Here is a 17,895-nt window from a genome sequence, read left to right as displayed (position 1 = left end):
TTGAGGCCTTCCCCATGACCAGAAGCAGCAGTTTAAAGTCATTATATCTAGATACAAGATACAAGATATCTAGATACAAGTGTATTTTCAGTGGAGCTATGATCTGGCCTTTTTTGAAAAGAAAGGACCCAGCTATGTTTGATTATTCAAGACAAAAGAGGCTAGTAACTACTCTTTATACAATCCACTCTGTTATTTTTACTTTTCAGCACTAATGTGCAAGACACTCTTCCAATTATGCAGCACACCCATGGCTGGGCACTCCTAATTGCCACATATGCATCTCCATATTTCTGAACTTCAAGCTTTCCTTCCACGTTTCACCTCAACTATTCAAAGACTAATAGAATGAACAGTAAGCTATTAACTTCAGCTGCAAAATAAGCATGGGTCATCCACTTGGAGAAAAGCACTCTGAACTTCTTGGCAGTGGCATACCTAACACGGAGGCAGAGTTGTGTATACAAGGCCAACAAGATATATTGACAAACAGCATTCTTTCCTACAAAAGCAAATACTGCATTTGCTTCTTATCCAGATAGGGTCTGGACTACAGATAACAGACTGTGAAACCAGACCCTGATGGAAGACAGTCCATAGTGACTGTGTCACAGCTGGAAGTGTGACAAAGGAAGTAAAGCCAGGATGAGAAGTACCAGCCCATGATCCTCAAGTTGCTGCATGCAGCAGAAAACATGGAATAGAAGGGACAACATTCAAGCAGCTCATAAACACTTTTTCCTTGATGCAACCAGTGGAGCTTGGCTGGTTTGGTTTTAGTTAGGAGACAATACTAGATACATGAAAGTGGTTTTAATAACAGGGAGGATTAACCAGGTAATTACCTGTCCCCTCCAGCAATAGCAGTTCCCCAAACACAGCCCTGAAAGCATCCTTCCAAACAGATCCTATGATTCAGCTGGAGTTCTGCACAGCTCAGACAAAGCGAGCTCTCTGTGCATATGCACAGCCCACAGCACCCCAGGCCCATTCTTTACAGTGGAGCCAGTATCTCAAGGCAACAACCCAAGTTGGCAGCTCTCGGCCGTTCTTTGCTGCTCCTACTCACGGCACACAATGGGCTATTTACAGAGGGCAGCAGCCTGCCTATTGTCCACCCATAGCCAGACATCGTTCGAGTGCAACGGAAGAACAGGAGAGCAGCCGTCAGCTTCTTTAGTGACAAGAAAACAACCCCAAGAGCCAATGGCCTCCTCCCCTCTACCCTAACACTGAGAGCACACCAGCACTGGGCTGGCCTGTGACAAAGGCAAGCTTTTCACACAGTAGAGAAGGAGCAGCCACACTATTTTTAGAGCCCCTTGCAGACAGAAAGGCAGCTTAATCATAGAATGGCCCGGGTTAAAAAGGACCTCAAAGATCATCTAGTTTCAGCCCTCTGCTGGGGGCAGGGTTGCCAGCCACTAAACCAGGCTGCTCAGAGCCATATCCAGCCTGGCCTTGCAGGCCTCCAGGGATGGGGCATCCACAACCTCCTTGGGAAACCTGTGTGTCACTGCCCTCTGTGTGAAAAACTTCCTCCTAATATCAAACTTAAATCTCTCAGTTTAAAACCTTTCCCCCTTGTCTTATCACTATCAATCCATGTAAGCAGTTGTTCCCCCTCCTGCTTATACACTCCCTTCAAGGCCACAATGAGGTTTCCCCAGAGCCTTCTCTTCTCCAAGCTAAACAAGCCCAGCTCCCTTTCTTCACAGGAGAAGTACTCCAGTAATTTGTAATTTCTTACCATTATCAGTATGGCCCTAAGATATTTTCACTATGAAATGCTCAAATAGGTGATTAGCCTCCCACTTATCTTTGAGTTAGCCTCAAAGCTACTGCATATTATCTTGCTTTGGTTTTTTTTTTTGGTTTTTTTTTGTTTTTTTTTTTTTGTTTTTTTAATTGCTAAAGGTTACACCACAGAGATCCCAATATATCTGTAGCACTGAAGTTCTTCACCACACATCCTTCAGGAGATCAAGTGTTGAATCACGTTCTAACTTCTTTACAGAGTACAAGAGGGTGCAACAAATAGCTTTGGCAACCAACAAAAGAAATCCGCTCATCTGAATAGATGCATAATTTTAATCTCACAGTGCAATCTGTAATCATCTTAAATTTGATTTGGTTCCATTGGCCCCAGATGCATGTTCCTACAACCTTGTTGGTCAGAGACCAAGCTGGCCACAGACTCAGCTGGTGGTGCAGTCACACCAGGAGATAGTCTAGCAAGAAGGCCTTTCATAGATTAGTACTGATGACAGCTCTCAACTAGATTGGCTTTTGTCTTGAAGTTCCTAGTTCCTAGAAGAAAGCAGCACAGCTGGGGAAAGCAAGAACAGTTGTAATATTACATCTTAAGCATGGAACTCTAAGTACTGCCTGAAAGTGCTCCCAGGATTCTCTCCCCACCCTGCAGTCAAGGCAGTACGTTGGCTAAGGTCTTACCAGCTACCTGTGTCAGAGTCCAGCTGTACCCAGCTGGGAAACCACAAGCACCCTCAAGACACAGCAAAGGAGCATAGGTAATTAAGACCTGAAGGGAATTTTTCAGTTGAAGTCTCCTTTAACAAAAATACTACAGTAAGAGGTCTCCTGCAGTGCTGCATCTCATCATATGACTTAACATGCAACTCTGTCCTCAGCCACAAAGGACTTTCCCAAAGACAAATATTACTGAACTGTAGCGAGGTTCCACCAACTATTCTACCTTTCTTCTCCCTCCCCACTTTCCCCAATTAAAAATACCTAGCTCTCATCTTACCCAGAATTACACCAATGACCCAACCAGACTACAGAGCTATAACCCCCAATTTAAAGCAGTTAGCTATCAGATTTGCTTTTCTGCAACAGTGAAGAGGAAAGAACCAAGAAGTTAGTGAGGTACCCGTTCCTTGCACATAGAGAAAACAGCAGGTCCCTAATATTCACACCCCACATCCCCCACCACCACCCAACTCACAACCTCTTACCTGCCCACATTCCCTGGTCTGTCTCAGAGCAAACACCAGGCATCTCACAGTGCTTTAGGTTGGCACTGCTGGCTCAGCTTGATACAAGGCAGATGACTGCAAGGAAGCAGCTTGCAAGTGGATTTCAGCCCTGTGCAGCAGGATCTGCTCACTTAATAAGCTGTAACTGAAGCAATGAAGACTCCTGCTGCAACCTAGAAGCATTACATGTGACACTGATGTGCGAAGGCTCTGTCCCCCACTGAGTAAAGCTACAGCCCTGTCCTCAGGCATTTGGCTACTGTCCTCCTGTAATAAAATGGAACAACACCTGGATTCCCACCCTTTAGTGCCGTCCAACAGGAAACCTGAGTGCACAGCAGTAAGGTCACTAGAGTTCAAGTGCAGAAGCCAAGTGGATTCCCGTCACCTGGTTCAGTGTCTTTGGCACAGTTTGCATCAGCAGCACTCAGTATCACCATGTCTCAAGGAAATCAGTACTTTACTAAAACTTGAGACAGTGACCAACTTAAGTGTTTCTTTTGATCTGCACTTACAGGCTCAGAACAGGTCACTGAGCAATCTTACAATTTTCCCACCTTCAGTGATCACAAAAGATGCTTATAAATATATTTTGATGCCTGAATTACTCCCCCTGTTAGATGTGCATTCCTAAAGCTCAAGCTCGCAAGTGTATCACAGCACTCTGTGTTCACTTATCTCAATCCAAACACAGTTCAGGTGACAGTCACACTGCAGAGGCAATTGCTCTGAACTGGCAGCTTTCTGGGGGCATTAATAGCTCACTTGCACCAACTTATTCCTGCTACTTGTCCCAGGAGCATTACCATTGAGAAAGCCCTGTGTGCACCTGAAGTGCTCACGTGAGACTTTGCAGGAAAGGTTTTTATCCACCCATCTGTCACCTGACATCCATAGCAAAGAGCAACCTGAATCAGGCACACTTAAGCCATGCTGCATCACACCAGATAATGTTTACATTCAAAGAAAGTTTAAAAATAAACAGAACTGGTAACACTGAGGCCAGGCATATCAGTAAGTACTTACTAGAAGCAGTTTGTTCAGAGTGACTTCCCAATGCTAGCACCGTAAGAAAGTCATGAAAAGCCAAGCAGCCCCTTGATACCGGATAATAAGGCACTCCTTTCTGCAAGTCAGCCTTGGTTTTGCAAAAAAAAAAAAAAAAAAACCCCACTTCACTCATCTATTAATGCAGCCTGAGTGCAGAGGACAAGCTGTCAAAACAAGGTACATGCAGTATCAAGCTGAAAAAAAGCTTAAGAGGTCTGGCTTTAAGAACTGTGATTCATATAAAAAGCCAGAAGTTCTTTTCTGCAGCCTCTTACCACGGGGCTTCCTGCATTATCACAGGAAGCTTTAAGAAAGTCCAGCAACAATAAAAAAAGCTTATTTCCCTCTCCAGATTTTTATAAAACCATATGAACTGTTTTCAGTGTTGGACAGAGCATCAGTACTACTAATAATCAGATGTAACAGAAATTAATATCTTGCTATCACATTTTTAACTCCACAGTAATTAACTCCTAACTCAAAAGGCAGCAAGGGACTGCAGCAGCCTTTGTGTTCTCATGTATCCTTGTTTCAGGAGTCAGGCTGGACCTGCAGAAATGCAAGCCCCCAGTCTGCAAGCAGGGTTCAGACTGCCGCCTGCAAAGGTCAGTACTATACAGCACTGCTTCCTTCAGTCATGCATCATAGTAAACTCCCACACAAAGCCATTTTCCAGTGGTCAAAACGTCTCCCCTCCTATTTATGAGGATTTCTGAGGTGTTACCACCATTTATACAAAGTGTAAGAAATTGTGCATTTTCACTTGTAATTTAGCACAGTAGGGAAATAGAACAGAGCTGCCAGCTTCACATCAGACTACCAGAACTCCAATTTATCTCACTATGTACACCCTTTACTATGTTTCCCAGAGAGAATGTATCCTTCTGCTGTGTATTTGAAAAATTGATGCCTTCAACCTTACTTGAGCCTATCCATCCCCATTCATCTGTATTACAAATGTCTGTACAAAACAAAAACCAAAACAAACACTATTGTGTTCCATTGCTCACATCAGTTAAAACATCTTCTTGGAGGGAAAACAGAAGTTCATGCCTCTTCACTAGAAATTAATGCACCCAGATCTGAAAATATACAACATACCTTCATCTTTTCCAAAAATTCAATGCATAATTAATTTGCAGTAGAGTGATCAGGTGGGAGAGTCAGCTACAGAGACTTTACTCAAAAAAACAGGAGAGTTACTTACCCAGATAACTATTTTTAAAATCTTTCTTTCCTTCCATTTGAATCACTGCTTTTGTCCACTGATACCAACCTTGTGATTGACCTTGAAGCAAAAGGCTACTCAAGGGCTCGCTTCAAGAACTAATGACCTACTTCCAACCTCATGCTGGCCAGTTTGTAGTTGTAAACGCACCAACCGAGTTTAGAAGCTGCCTTTTGAATTCAGTATAATCACTGCAGCCCTCAGAACAGGCTAAGGCCACATGCTCAAGTCCTTGAATTGAGTACACAAGCTACTTGTAACTACAAGCTTTAGACCCTGCCCACCCCAATCAGTTAGTATTTTGCTTTTATTATTCCAATACAAAAAAAGCTAAATATTGGTGGGGCTCAAAGAATCAGTCAGCAATAGTATAATTCCATGAGGAACTCTGTATTTAGTTCTCTGCATTATTAGTACTGATACTGCTGATAAAAGAAAAGAGATTTTTTCCTCTAAGCTCAATGCCTTCTTGTACTTGAAGCTCCTTGATCCAAGAAATCAGACCTGAATCTCTTGATCTGAAAAACCTCAGGTCTCAAGTCCAAGGACACGTTCCAAAGTGCGGAGGTGAACACAAATGCTCCCAGGCCAGCTGAGGAGACAGCCCCGTTCCCTGTAAAGCAATGTGGTAAAAATAAGCCGCTACCACCACATGGTTTAACTCTTGCCTGGACACAAGCACAGCAGCACGAGGCTCCAGCAGCAGTTACTTTCGATGTCACGTTTTCTCTCACAGCCCTGACCACCTTATCTCTGACACCAGCCCAATGGAGAGCAGCACTCAGATGGGTCGCTGGGTCCACAAACGCTTTGCTAACACCCCAGATGCTTTGCTAACACCCCAGACGGCTCACACACGTGCCCTTCAGAAATGCAGAAGGCTGCAAGTGTCGCCAGTCCTGTTCAACAGGAACAAGAAATGTATACACCTCGGAACAAAAGCACCGTTCAACTCGGCTAAATCCCTGTAGCGCTGTATTCCTACCTCACAGGGAAAGGAGGCCTGCAAAGACAAAGTCACTCAGCCTTCCATTTTAAGCCAGTTTGCCTCACGCCACACTGCCACACGCGCTCGAATGTTTAGAAAGGAAAAAAAAAAAATCGTTATTTCAAGAGCACGCCTGCAAGCACGGCCTCCTGGAGACGGGCCGGGGGCTGAGCGCGGGGCACGGCGCTCCGGCACGGGCTGAAAGCCGCGTCCTGCCGGCCCGCGCCGCGCCGGCTCCCAGGCTGCCTCCGCGGGGACAGCGATCACGCCGCCGCCGAGCAGCCCTACCGGCACCCCCCGACCGGCTGACAGCCCGCCGACCCGGCCCCGAGGCGGACGGAGCGGAGCGGAGCCGCGCCGGAGCCCCGGCAGGCCCCGCCGCGGCCACCCGCCCGAGCAGCCCGCGGCCCCGACGGCCGCCGGCCCCTCAGCCGGGCCCGCGGCTCCTCGTCCCCCGCCCCGGCGGCACCGCCGAGCCCCGCTCACCTCCCGGCGACGACGGCAACAACGCGCAGAGCTGCGCGCGGCGTCCCCGGCGCCGCCCTATTTAAGCGGAGCACGGCGGGAGCGGCGTGTGCGTGTGGCGAGCCCGCCCCTCCGCCCTCACCGCCCTCACCGCCCCCCGGCGGGCGCTAGGGACGGGACCGCCTCCCTCCCTCCCTCCTTCCCGGCCGGGGCCCGCGGGCCGGCGCTGCCTGCCCTTACGGCCTGCCCAGCCCCGAGCCTGCAGCTCTGCCCAGCGCTGAGAGCGGCGCTGCGCTGCCCCAAGCCGTGCAGAAAGGCTGGTGGGAGTGCTGCCGTGCTGCAGAGGACGCATAAGCAAAGAAGAGGGAAAGTGTACACGTTACAGGCTGCGCCCCTTGATGCTTGGCAAATCCCTTGTACCTTACACCTCTGCAAACGACACTTCATCCAGTACAGTTGCGCTAAAAAGATGCGCGTTTCGTGAAGAAAGCATTCAAAAGGGACAGTGAGCTCCTGGCAACCACGAGAATCACGTTATGCAACTCTAAATGCTGCTTGTGAGGGGACCGTGGGTTGGACGCTTGTTGACTAGAACGTGGGGTCATTTCAGCAACTGCTGAGAGCTGTCCTGATTTGACCATGTGCCTCGTGAGCCCACTTGATTGGTAAATCATCAACCCAAATCTCAAAGTTCCACTGTTCTGTACACGCTCTATTGTCGTGGTTTTTACCCTCCGGTGTTTAATGGGTTACCTGGGTGATTTTAGGGGAAGGGAGGTTAAGACTATACACATTCCTTTAAATACATAATATTTGGTAAAGTATTGAAGGTTTTTTTTATTTCATGTAAAGACAACCCCTGTTTCCTGGTGCTTCAGCTTTTACTGGAGTACAGAAGGATGGAGACAATCCTGTGAGATGGAAGTGTGACAGAAGGATGGGGCCTGCGTTCACTTCTTAGTGAGGAAAGGAGAAGCCTACTGTGAATCAGCCCATAGTCCCACTTAACTGCACTTGGATCACTTTGTGGAGTGTCTCACAAATGCAAAACAGATTCCTTTCTCCTGAAAGGAAATGGAAACTTGTCATCCAGGAGCGCATCCAGCTGCCAACGGGCATGAAGACCATAGCACAGCCAAAGCCCTGGGAATTAAGCCCTAGGGCACAGACAGCATGGCCATCAGCTCTCTGCAGCACTTGCACTCCTCTGGTTTGTTCTATTGCACCGCACTCTGCGACAGAGCCAGCCTCTGCCAAGTGATTTTTGCATCACGTCCAAAATTTTGGATGAGGGCATCAACCAAGTGATGCAGGAAAAAACCAACTCAGGCAATGGTGAATTCACATTTTGCTTTTTTTTTTCCATGAATACTTCTATCTGCCAACCACCAAAAACTCACACTGATTTAATCGACTGTGCAAATTAATCCTTCATTATCACATCCTTCCCCACATCTGGGTTTCTGAAGGACAGAAACCACATTTTCCAGCCCTCTCAGAGAAACTTAAAGTAAAAAAAACTCAAAGAGAAACTTTGCCTTGCTCCCACTGGAAAGAGGGTTCCTAGTGGGTGTATCAGTGTGTCCACATTTCTCTATCATGTGTATGTACCCTTTTGTGAATCCTGTCATCAACATGAAAGTGCAAAACCACCAGCTAAGTGATATTTGAATATGTATCTCGCTAATGCCATGCACCACGCCTCTCTGCTCCTATTTGACACTCACCTGACTATACATCCAGTGACCACAGTTCTCTTTGAAATTGGCTTTTTCCTGCTGATCAGAAAAGAAAGGGTCCTAGTCTCAACCAGATTACTTAGAAAGACAGATAAGGAAAACAGGGAAGTTGCAGCTGTATGGAAATAAAATCCATAATGGCAATATTGGACTGTCTTATGGAGGAGAGCTCAGGAAACAGCTCCTGTAGATTGATATATTCCTATTGGTGCCACTGTCCCTTGTCCTTTCACTGGGTGGTACTGAAAAGAGTCTGTCTCCATCTTCTTTCCACCCCCACTATAGATGTTTATGCATACCAACAAGATGTGCCCTAATCACAAGCTTTCTCTTCCTGAGGCTAAGCCCTTCCAGCTTTCTCAGCCTCCCTCTGTGTGATAAAAGCTCCAATCCCTTCCCAACCCACTGGGCTCTCTCCAGGATGCCCCTGTCCCTCTTGCACTGGAAAGTCCAGGCTGGACCCAACATGCTAGCCATAGCTTCCCCAGTGCTGATACAATAACACTGATGTTGAAGTACCATCTATTAGCTATCGTGGATGAAGTAAATTAAGCATCTGACAGAGACATCACTTAGCTGCATTATTTTCACTTTGATTTACTGGGCATAGATATCACTGAATCTGGTCTCTTCTCTTTGAGAACCATCCCAAGTGCATAATTTATGTAACAAATAGACTGTCTAGGCTCTACCATGTTGTAACTACATCTGCTCACACTTGCTTAAAATATCAAGGGAAGAAAAACCAAAGAAATTCCTTGTAAATAAGCACTTCAAGATGTCTAGCATATAGTGCTGTTAAAAAACATGAGCTACTGGATCCACAAAACAGGCATAATCCCTTATGTTCCTTTAACTCTCTCCATAGTGGGAAATGAAATAATTTTCATTTTACATTTGTAACTGTTTAATACACTTGGGAAATGGATTATAAATGCTAATGGCAATTGCTGGGGCACAGGAAGAAGGTCCCTCGGTGATGGAGGATAAGCAAGGAGTCCAGGGGGACTGCAGCAGCAGCAGTGTCCCCAGTGCAGTCCTAGAGTGTAAAAGCACAGAGAGAAAAAAAAAAATTGTAAAACTTCTGTGGCATAGCAGAAAAGAGACATGATACATACATACACAAGTGCACGCTTGAATTTCTTAGAGAGGAAATTCTGAGGGAAAAGGAGAAACGGAACTAGAAAACCAACCTAAAATTGCAAACATATGTTTTCCTAAAATGTAATTGCATTGTTGACTTTCAAGGTTTTTGTGTTTTTTCTTCCAAACATATAAAGGATTTTCCAGCTGTTCCTACTACTATTCCTTCCACTTTCTGTTTTTGTCTTTGTTTACCAGAGTCCCTGCCTGGCTCCCACTCAGAACACAGGACCCCTCCGGAGCCCAGTGTGAACCCCCAGAAGGGGAAGGAGATAGTGGGCTCTTGAGGAATGGCACCCTGCCAAGTAAAAAACAGACACCCTGGCCACAGCTCTTTCAGCTTGCTTACGTCAGGCTAATGACAATGCTATTTCTTCACGTGATAAGGTACCGAGGTAAAAACACAGATCTGGAAAAACCAAACATAAACCAGCAGCACATTCAACTGGGCTAAAGCTGGTTCATTTGCTTCACACGCTCCATTTTCCCCCACCTTCCACTCCCAGGCTGTACCTAATCCCAAGTTTACAGCTTCCCTCATACGAACAATCAACAGAAAGCTTTTCAGATTTGAGCCGTTCAAATGAAACCACAAGCATAAGGATGTTCTGCTGCTCGTTTATGGCAGCATAATACAAACAAGGCAGACGTGCCCTTTTGTTAACTTTTCCTTCTATAAAATATTTTCCCAATGACCATTCCACCTGGATGTCTCTTTGAAAGTTGAAGGCACCACACAAAGGAGAGAAAAGATTGCATTCTTTACTTTTAAAATCTACTTCAGCAGAGAAGCTACAACATGTGAAGCCACATTACAGAAAAGCATAAACTGATCATAACGTAGTCTGAACATTAAGTGAAACATTACACAAAGATAAACTGAGCAAGAAAGCTCAGAAGTTAAATATTTATTTATCCTTAAACTCCAGCTGGGAAGTGAAGTCTCCATCCAAAAACAAATAAAAGACTGTCTCAGGAATATATCCTGAGCACAGTCCTTTCTGGCTGACAAAAAGATTGCGTTGTTTTATTTGGTACATGATACAGCTCACCGGAATATGTTAACACAAAAAAGAGCAACCATGCCCAAAACAGTGCAAGACTATGGTATATTGAAAGTCCCCGCTAGAAAGGAGCTCCAAGCACACAGCATGTTTTCACATTCTTCACATACTCACAACTCTCCTAACTGCTGCAAGATACACTGGTGCACAAGTGCAAGTTCAGCCCCAGGAGTGAGTAAGGAACGTCTGCTTCTAGAGGATGTCTGAAGAAGGTGTGCTCCCTCCCCAGATCTATGCAGCACTGCACTGCATGGGCTCATTCAGACCCCTCTGACTCCACGCTAGCACCTGCAGGAGCCAAAAGGGGACTATGAGAAAAATTAATGGGGAGCAAGAGCTTGCACATAGTGATTGTGGTGTAGGGTCCTTCACAATTTGCTGCAAATTTGTGCTGAGAAAGGGTGAGAGGGAGAGCCAGTGTGCAGGTTAATGTGGTGTCAGGAAGGTGAGTCTTGGGAATATTTTTAATAAAGGGTTTGTAGACATGGATAAGATTGGGATGGCCAACGTTCAAACCATGAAAGTATTTGACAACAAGGCGCGTAAGTAAACTACATCTTCACTTGGGATAAATGCCAATCTGGGGATTAAAACAGCATCTTGTCAAGGCTCTTCATCATAAATTACCTGTATTGACTCTTGTGATGGGTGGAAACAATTCCACCCTCCCTCTGTGGTGGTGTGATTCACCTAGGTATGCTGCGTGGTAAGACAAATAGGTCTGGCTTTTGAATAACAAACCTTCCCATCCAAGCTCCCTTCTACAGGAAATGGACATGAAAAACAGGTTAAATATACCTCTCTCTGGTAGAATGTTGTTAATAAGCAGAAAATGAGCATTGTTTGACCACGTCTATCTTGCCAGGAACCACCATTAATCAAACCAGAAGTTGAACGTGTGTACTCAGCTGTCTACAGAAACCAGCTACTGGGTACTGTACCAACACAATTTCCCTGCCAGTGAGCACTGGACAGCATGCAGACTGGCATCATGCATGGACCCAAGCATAAGAGATGAGAAGCCATACCATTCTTAGAAATGGAGTTTCCCTGTCCTGCTCCAGAACAGCACAGGCGGGTCAAGCTGTTGCTTCCGATTTGGTGCCTCCCCATCCCATCCTGATGACTTGCTGAAACATTCACAGCCCCACCTACTCACCTCAGAGACCTCAGAGTTTCTGATTAAACAAACATGCAGAACTCAGGTGATCATTTAGACTGGAGGGTCCTAAACCTAAGTGTGCAGAATGCTTTTGATACTTCTTTGTTGATCTCTTTTACTGTGCACCCTGTTAAGAAGGTTCATTTGTCTTACGTAAAGATGGACCCGGGGGAATGGTTTAGAAAGATTTTAAGTAACAAACTGCTTACTGTTATAAAACATTATTGTTTGAAGTGTTCAGCTTTTTTATTTTCTACTTAACAGTGTGAACACCTACATATTGGTACTTAAGAGACCTGATTTTCCAAAATCTCTGTCTAGGAATATCTAGTAGCAACAAACTCTGCTAGAGACAAAGAAACCTGTGTCTAAAACAAGTTCTTATATTTTCTGCTAAGCAACAGGCAGATCCTATTTCAAGGCCATTTAACCTCTGTGTGAAAACACACATTTTATATGACTAAATGGAATACTCCATGTTCTTCCTCAACATTAAACACACCTGATCGTGTATCTCTCAGTGAGGCTGAAAAGCCTTTTTTGAAGGAAATAGGAAGGAATCTGCTCTGCCACTTGTTCAAGAGCGAGACTTACAGTTCATCATCTATTTGGGTATCTCTTCCTTATCCAGTTTCTTTTACTACAGAATTTAATGCTCACTGTAAGACCAAAGAGCCAATTTGTCATGTATCTAGCCCAGCAGGATTACCAGGCACAAAATATTCAGTATTTGCAAAAAGTACCAGTCCTCTTTTAATAAAAACAAAAACAAAAATACAGTTCTGCAACACACACGTGCATTCTGCATCCCTCGCGAAGACCCAGGCTTCATCCTGAGCATGGAATTCTGTTGGAGCTAGCTAAGATCTGGGCATGCTGAGATACCGAGTGAAATCCCATCCTTGCTCCAATCGATAGTGAAATTTCCAGTGATTTCAACAAGACTGCTCAGCCTAAGGCAATCTAATGGGTGTGGAAGCTTGTGAATATACAGATCCATATTTTATTTGAAAAATAGAACTATAAGTTATTGCCACATATACGTCACAGCAGCTACAGGGCACTTGGGCACATGACCTATAGCACAGTCTACTTCCAGAGAGTCACTAGCAAAAGAGGGACAGTTGTCCAAGGATGTGCCATTTGGAAAGTTTGAATTTAAGTTGCTGCTTCTGCTTCAGGCACAAAGAAAGATTTATGTCCAGCTTTCCATTTTCCCACCTATTGCCTTTTTCCAAGAAAAAAAGTCTCACCCTCTGGGGAGGCTAGGGCATACTGAGCTCCACTTGAAAAAGTTTAAAAGAAAATCAAAAGCAGGTTTTTTTTAACATGAATTTACTTGTCTTCAAGCAATACTACAGTACTGCAGTGCTTCCATATCAAAGGCTTATTGTAAACCACTCAGCTGGCATCATTCTTACCCATGCAGCATTCACTCACACTAACATTTTACAGTACCCACCATGTCTTCCTATTTCCTCTTCTCTCATTCCTAAACTTCATCCTCTGCCTCTTCTGACCCACTTAACCTTCTTGGTCACCTGATGACAAAGTGACCTGAAGACAAGTGTCCAGCTCTACCAGTCCTTCCCACTGGTTTTGTAATTCATTTGGTCCACATTAAACTACAAGAAGGCATATTCACTGGTTTATCTTACTTACTCTTTTACATTCCAGCATCCATTTGTTTCATCTCAGCTTCTCTACATTTTCTGTAGAGTAATCTTTTATTACCTTGAATTAGTTTTGCATAGCAGCATCTCACAATCCCACCCAGGCTTTCTCAGCGCTATTTTTTTCATTGTTTTTATGATGCTTGAGTTTTGCTTTTTGTTGAAAGAATCAACACAGATGACAGTCCTCACCTTTTTTGGGCTCCTAGGCATTGATTAAGGAAACAGAACCAGAGTTATTAGAGCTGACTAGCAAATCCCAGAACTGTATTGAAAACAGAGGCCTAAATTTTGCTATATAATAGAAGCACCCCAGAAACTGAGTCACTATTTAGACAACTTTTTTTTTTCCCCAAAAAATGCAAGGGAGGCATGGCAACATATATATATTCTCCCTGTCTGAAGAAAGAAACAGACTTAGAAGCTAAGAAATCAATAGATCAGTGGGGTGAGTGAAAGGAGCATGCACATTCTCAGATTAACACCTACAGAGAGCCACCAGCATTGCCTGTGGTTTGTGCTCAGGGTAACTACTTCTCAGTGCAGACACCCTGAGGCAGCACTGGCAAGGCCAGCAGACAAGGGCTGGTAAGGGCAATGACAGAAGGTGACAAACAGGGCTCTTGTGCCAGCCACAGGCATTTCTCACACTCCAAACGGGACTGCTTTGCCACTGGGCTCTGTCTACTGCTCTACAGAGAGGCCGGAGCTGGCTCTCCCTCGCTGGCACACGCTGCTTTTGTGTACAAAGGGCAAGAGGTGGCAATGCTCACCCCAAGGTCATGGGGGAGTACACCTGCTGGTCACATTGCTGGTCAGTGAGTGTAATGCCCCATTCGCAATCCCATCTCACCTAGGTGGCAGCCAGCCAGCACTGCACTAATTGGACTCATGGTTCCCATTGGATGAGGATTTGCTGACAGAATTTCAAAAAGCACACATTTGGGGCAGATTTTGTTTAGCTTTTATTTGCCTGAAGCGACCATGGAATGTAAGGACCCAGGGGCATTAGTTGCAGTGCTGAGTACATTAGGAGAAAAAAAAAAAAAAGCAAGCAAGATTAAAATAGACTTGCAGCTGAAATTGGTCAGGGTCAAAATATATGATTTGGCACAAATTGCTGAGGAATGCAGCAGAAATCAACTTGCCTTGGCTGAGTTGCAATGACCTGAAAATTATCTAGTAAGCACAGGCAGAGAAGTTTTTGATTGAGCGTTTTTGTGCTTACTCTACACACTGCACACCTACAAGGTTAAATACGTGCACTGCCCTTTTTACAAAAACCACAGTGTGTGTTGGTCAGATGCCAGCATGCCTTCCAGCCAACCTCAAACTTCCCAACTGTTCATTCAGCACATCCCCGCTGTGGAGATCGGCTCTGCATCCTACTGCTTCTCCTCCAGCACATGACATCAAAAAAGCTGTGGCTCTCACAGGGATGAAAGGGCCTTTATCACATTCCCAGAAAGCAGTTTTAGGCATGGGTTTGCCCCATGCTGAAAGAGTTTTTCCTCCCACTCTGCTCTTGTGGAGAATGCCACAGAAATCTGTCAGTGCCCAACAGCCTATTGAGAACACGAAGGAAAAACTATACTTTACTCACCTTCAGGAAATTCCACTCAGCCAAAACACGGCAACAGATGTTTCCTGCAATTTGTCATCACCTACTGCAGCAAAGGGTTGCTACCACAAGGGCATTTCTGACAGGTTAATTTGATAAGAATTGTGCAAAGGAAACAAAAAATGGAATAAAAATTCAGAGACCATCTTCAGTTTTTTTCAACAAGTCCAACCCAGGCCACACACATTAATAGCTCCCTTATTTTCACTATACCAGCTACAAAGAACTCAATTTTAAGTATGGTATCACACATGAATACTAGTGCTAGTTAGCAGCCTCATTCAGCTTCTCCTGGAGATGATGAAAATCTCTCCTCTGGCTTCAACAGTCTAGATTAGGATATAAATCATTCAGAGTGGTGCAGTGTATTGTCTCTTATTGCTGTTTGCTGGTCTATTGGGGTTTTTATCTGCAGTAAGGTGGCACCCCTTTTCCATCCTTGTATGTGTCCTTTGTACAATCAGATTTTAAACACATCTAGAACTTAAGAACGTATATGTCTTAAAACACACGTTCTCCACGTAGTGAAAAATTCCCTTCTGCATCCATGTAAGATTCCCACAGAATTTTAGAGTACCTATGTGAATGGGTATGACCAAAGTTTCCCTGACACTTAAAAGATTTCAAGTATCCACACTCTTCATGACAAAAACAGTTTTTCAAGAGAGAATTATTACTAAGTTTTTCCAGGAATAGAGCACATACAACATGTTGTTCCTCCCATATTAAACAAATATGATGTAAAGCCAGGATTTCAGTCATATTATGTGGAAGCCATGGCCTATGAGGTATAAGGAATACCTGCCTTCCTTTCTATTTGGCATCTGTGACACACACACACCATTTCTTTAATGGACCTTTTCCAGTCAGACCTCTCTGGACTATCACCAACCAAAGCCAAGGCAGGAATTTCCAGCAACTGCAGCAAGTGCCACAATGGACTCCAGCAGAAATGGTGCATAATAAGGAAACTTGTAGAATGAACTGAATTTTGTTGCTTAGCACCCCAATTATCCAGACATTCCCAGCCCTACTTCCACTGAAACCCAAGACAAGATTTCCATGGCTTTCAACACAGCAAGGTTTGGCAAACAAAACGACTGTCTCCAATTTGTTTAACACTTCCTCTTTGAAACAGCAACACCAAAGCCAAACTTAAATCCCTAATAAAAAAAAAAGAGTTCATTCTTCTTTCTTTTAGACACCCTCACTAGCTCTATGTACGTCTGCTCATTCTTCCAGTAACTACAGAACTGTTCTAGCCTCCAAATTAGGGTTGTTTTTGTTTTTTTTTTTTTAAACAAAATCTCATATTAGAATTTAGGGTTTTTTTGGGGAGGTGAACAGAGGGCCAAGAGTGAGAAGATGTGGTCAGGGGAGAACTAGGGGATTTGCAGCTCTGTTAAATTCCCCTTTCTTCCCCCGCAGTTGAATTTCTGTCCAGCTTCCTTCCACGCGGAAACATTGATTCTTTTCCAAAGCAAGCAAACAAATGGGATTTTATTTCAGTCCTGCAAGTCATAGAAAAGCACTTGCTTGGGTAGATTAGTCAGAATTAGCAATGCTCTTTGCTGTTTTAAGTGTTAGAAATATGTTTATCACTCAAATGCTCTGTCCCAGGACTGTTATGAAAGTTTCATTTTCAGCATGACTCCAGTTTGCAGACCATCATGTTCCTTTATCTGTTTTGCTCATTCATTTGCGTGTGTGGTGAAGGAAATCTGAAGGAGATTTATTTAGGAAACTGTGTCTATTTCATAACATTAGAGTTGGTAATAATTTCACAAGTGACAAGAATACTTGGGTTGAGTGGAAAGAAAAAAATTTTAAATCAATACCCACGTCTGTCAAATGATAAAAAAAGAGGGGAATATTCTCGTTTGTATGGACATCACCTCAAAGTACATAGTGTACATGAAATTCAGAAAGATTAAAGAGTAATGTTTAATCAAAAGGTCTCTGCACAACGTAAAATCGTGCAGTCGGCAGTATATCATGCCCTCTCTGAGCAGGCCCACAAATAAGCACAGTACATAGTGACTACCCACCTTATCAGTGCTCTAACATCATAACTGGAGCACTAGGCACCTACGGGTATATTATCCTAAACTTCTTTGGGTTATTTGTCATTATGATAACAAAGTGTTTTCCCAGCAACGTCAAAGGGAGCAGCAAAACTTTGGATTGTGGATAGGAAGACCTTGGCAGGGCAAATAAATTACTTGATGAAAATTTCTTAATGCCTTAATCATTACTTGCTATCCTGTTTATGTAGGGCTCTGTGTACTGGCACCCTGCACACTGATGTCACACCACGGCCACGTGTCACACGGCCACCCTAAAATGGTCATTCCACATCTCCCATAATAGGACAACAGGCCAGTCTGGAAAATAATATTCACTCTGTGTCATTAGAAATTATCAGGGCTATACATTTTCAATAGTACATTGGTAAATTGTGGACCGAGCTGAAAGATGCAGTGTTTAAAATAGCTTTTAATGGAGGATTACGTAGAGAGTAACCAATAACAGCACATTACTGCTGGATAACCTCACGGCTCCCAGACAGGGAAGGTGAATTCAGAGACTACAGCTCTTCAGTGCAGCTCCTCTTCAAGCAAGGTTAGAAGGAGAGAAAACCAATGGTTTTCTGCAGGCTAGAAAAGTCATCATCCTCATGACAAAGCCTCCCAAGCCTTAGGTACAAAACCCCAACCCAAGGGATCTGCCCAGAAACTTTCCATCAGGCTGTCCAGGCCTGCA

General features: G+C 44.3%; 1 protein-coding gene across 3 annotated transcripts in view; it reads right to left on the bottom strand.

Annotated features, from left to right (window-relative positions):
- The window catches only part of ACSL1 (acyl-CoA synthetase long chain family member 1), a 36,425-nt gene extending 29,532 nt beyond the window's left edge, over nt 1-6,893 (bottom strand). The window contains exons 1-2 of one of the 3 annotated variants that reach the window (XM_090138876.1): nt 6,752-6,851; nt 5,782-5,890 (exon numbers count right to left, since the gene is read on the bottom strand). The gene's annotated coding sequence lies outside the window, so the exon portion shown is untranslated. Of the gene's footprint in view, nt 1-5,781; nt 5,891-6,262; nt 6,375-6,751 lie in introns of those variants that run through there. The other 2 variants (XM_031607437.2, XM_031607438.2) reach the window with 2 other exon arrangements.
- Nucleotides 6,894-17,895: the final 11,002 nt, after the last annotated feature.

The sequence above is a fragment of the Phasianus colchicus genome, chromosome 4 (genome assembly GCF_987193195.1).
Source record: "Phasianus colchicus chromosome 4, bPhaCol1.hap1.1, whole genome shotgun sequence".
In the NCBI taxonomy this organism is placed as follows: domain Eukaryota; kingdom Metazoa; phylum Chordata; class Aves; order Galliformes; family Phasianidae; genus Phasianus; species Phasianus colchicus.
The sequence above is the reverse complement of the archived record's forward strand: the minus strand, read 5'-3'. Positions and strand labels throughout refer to the sequence as shown.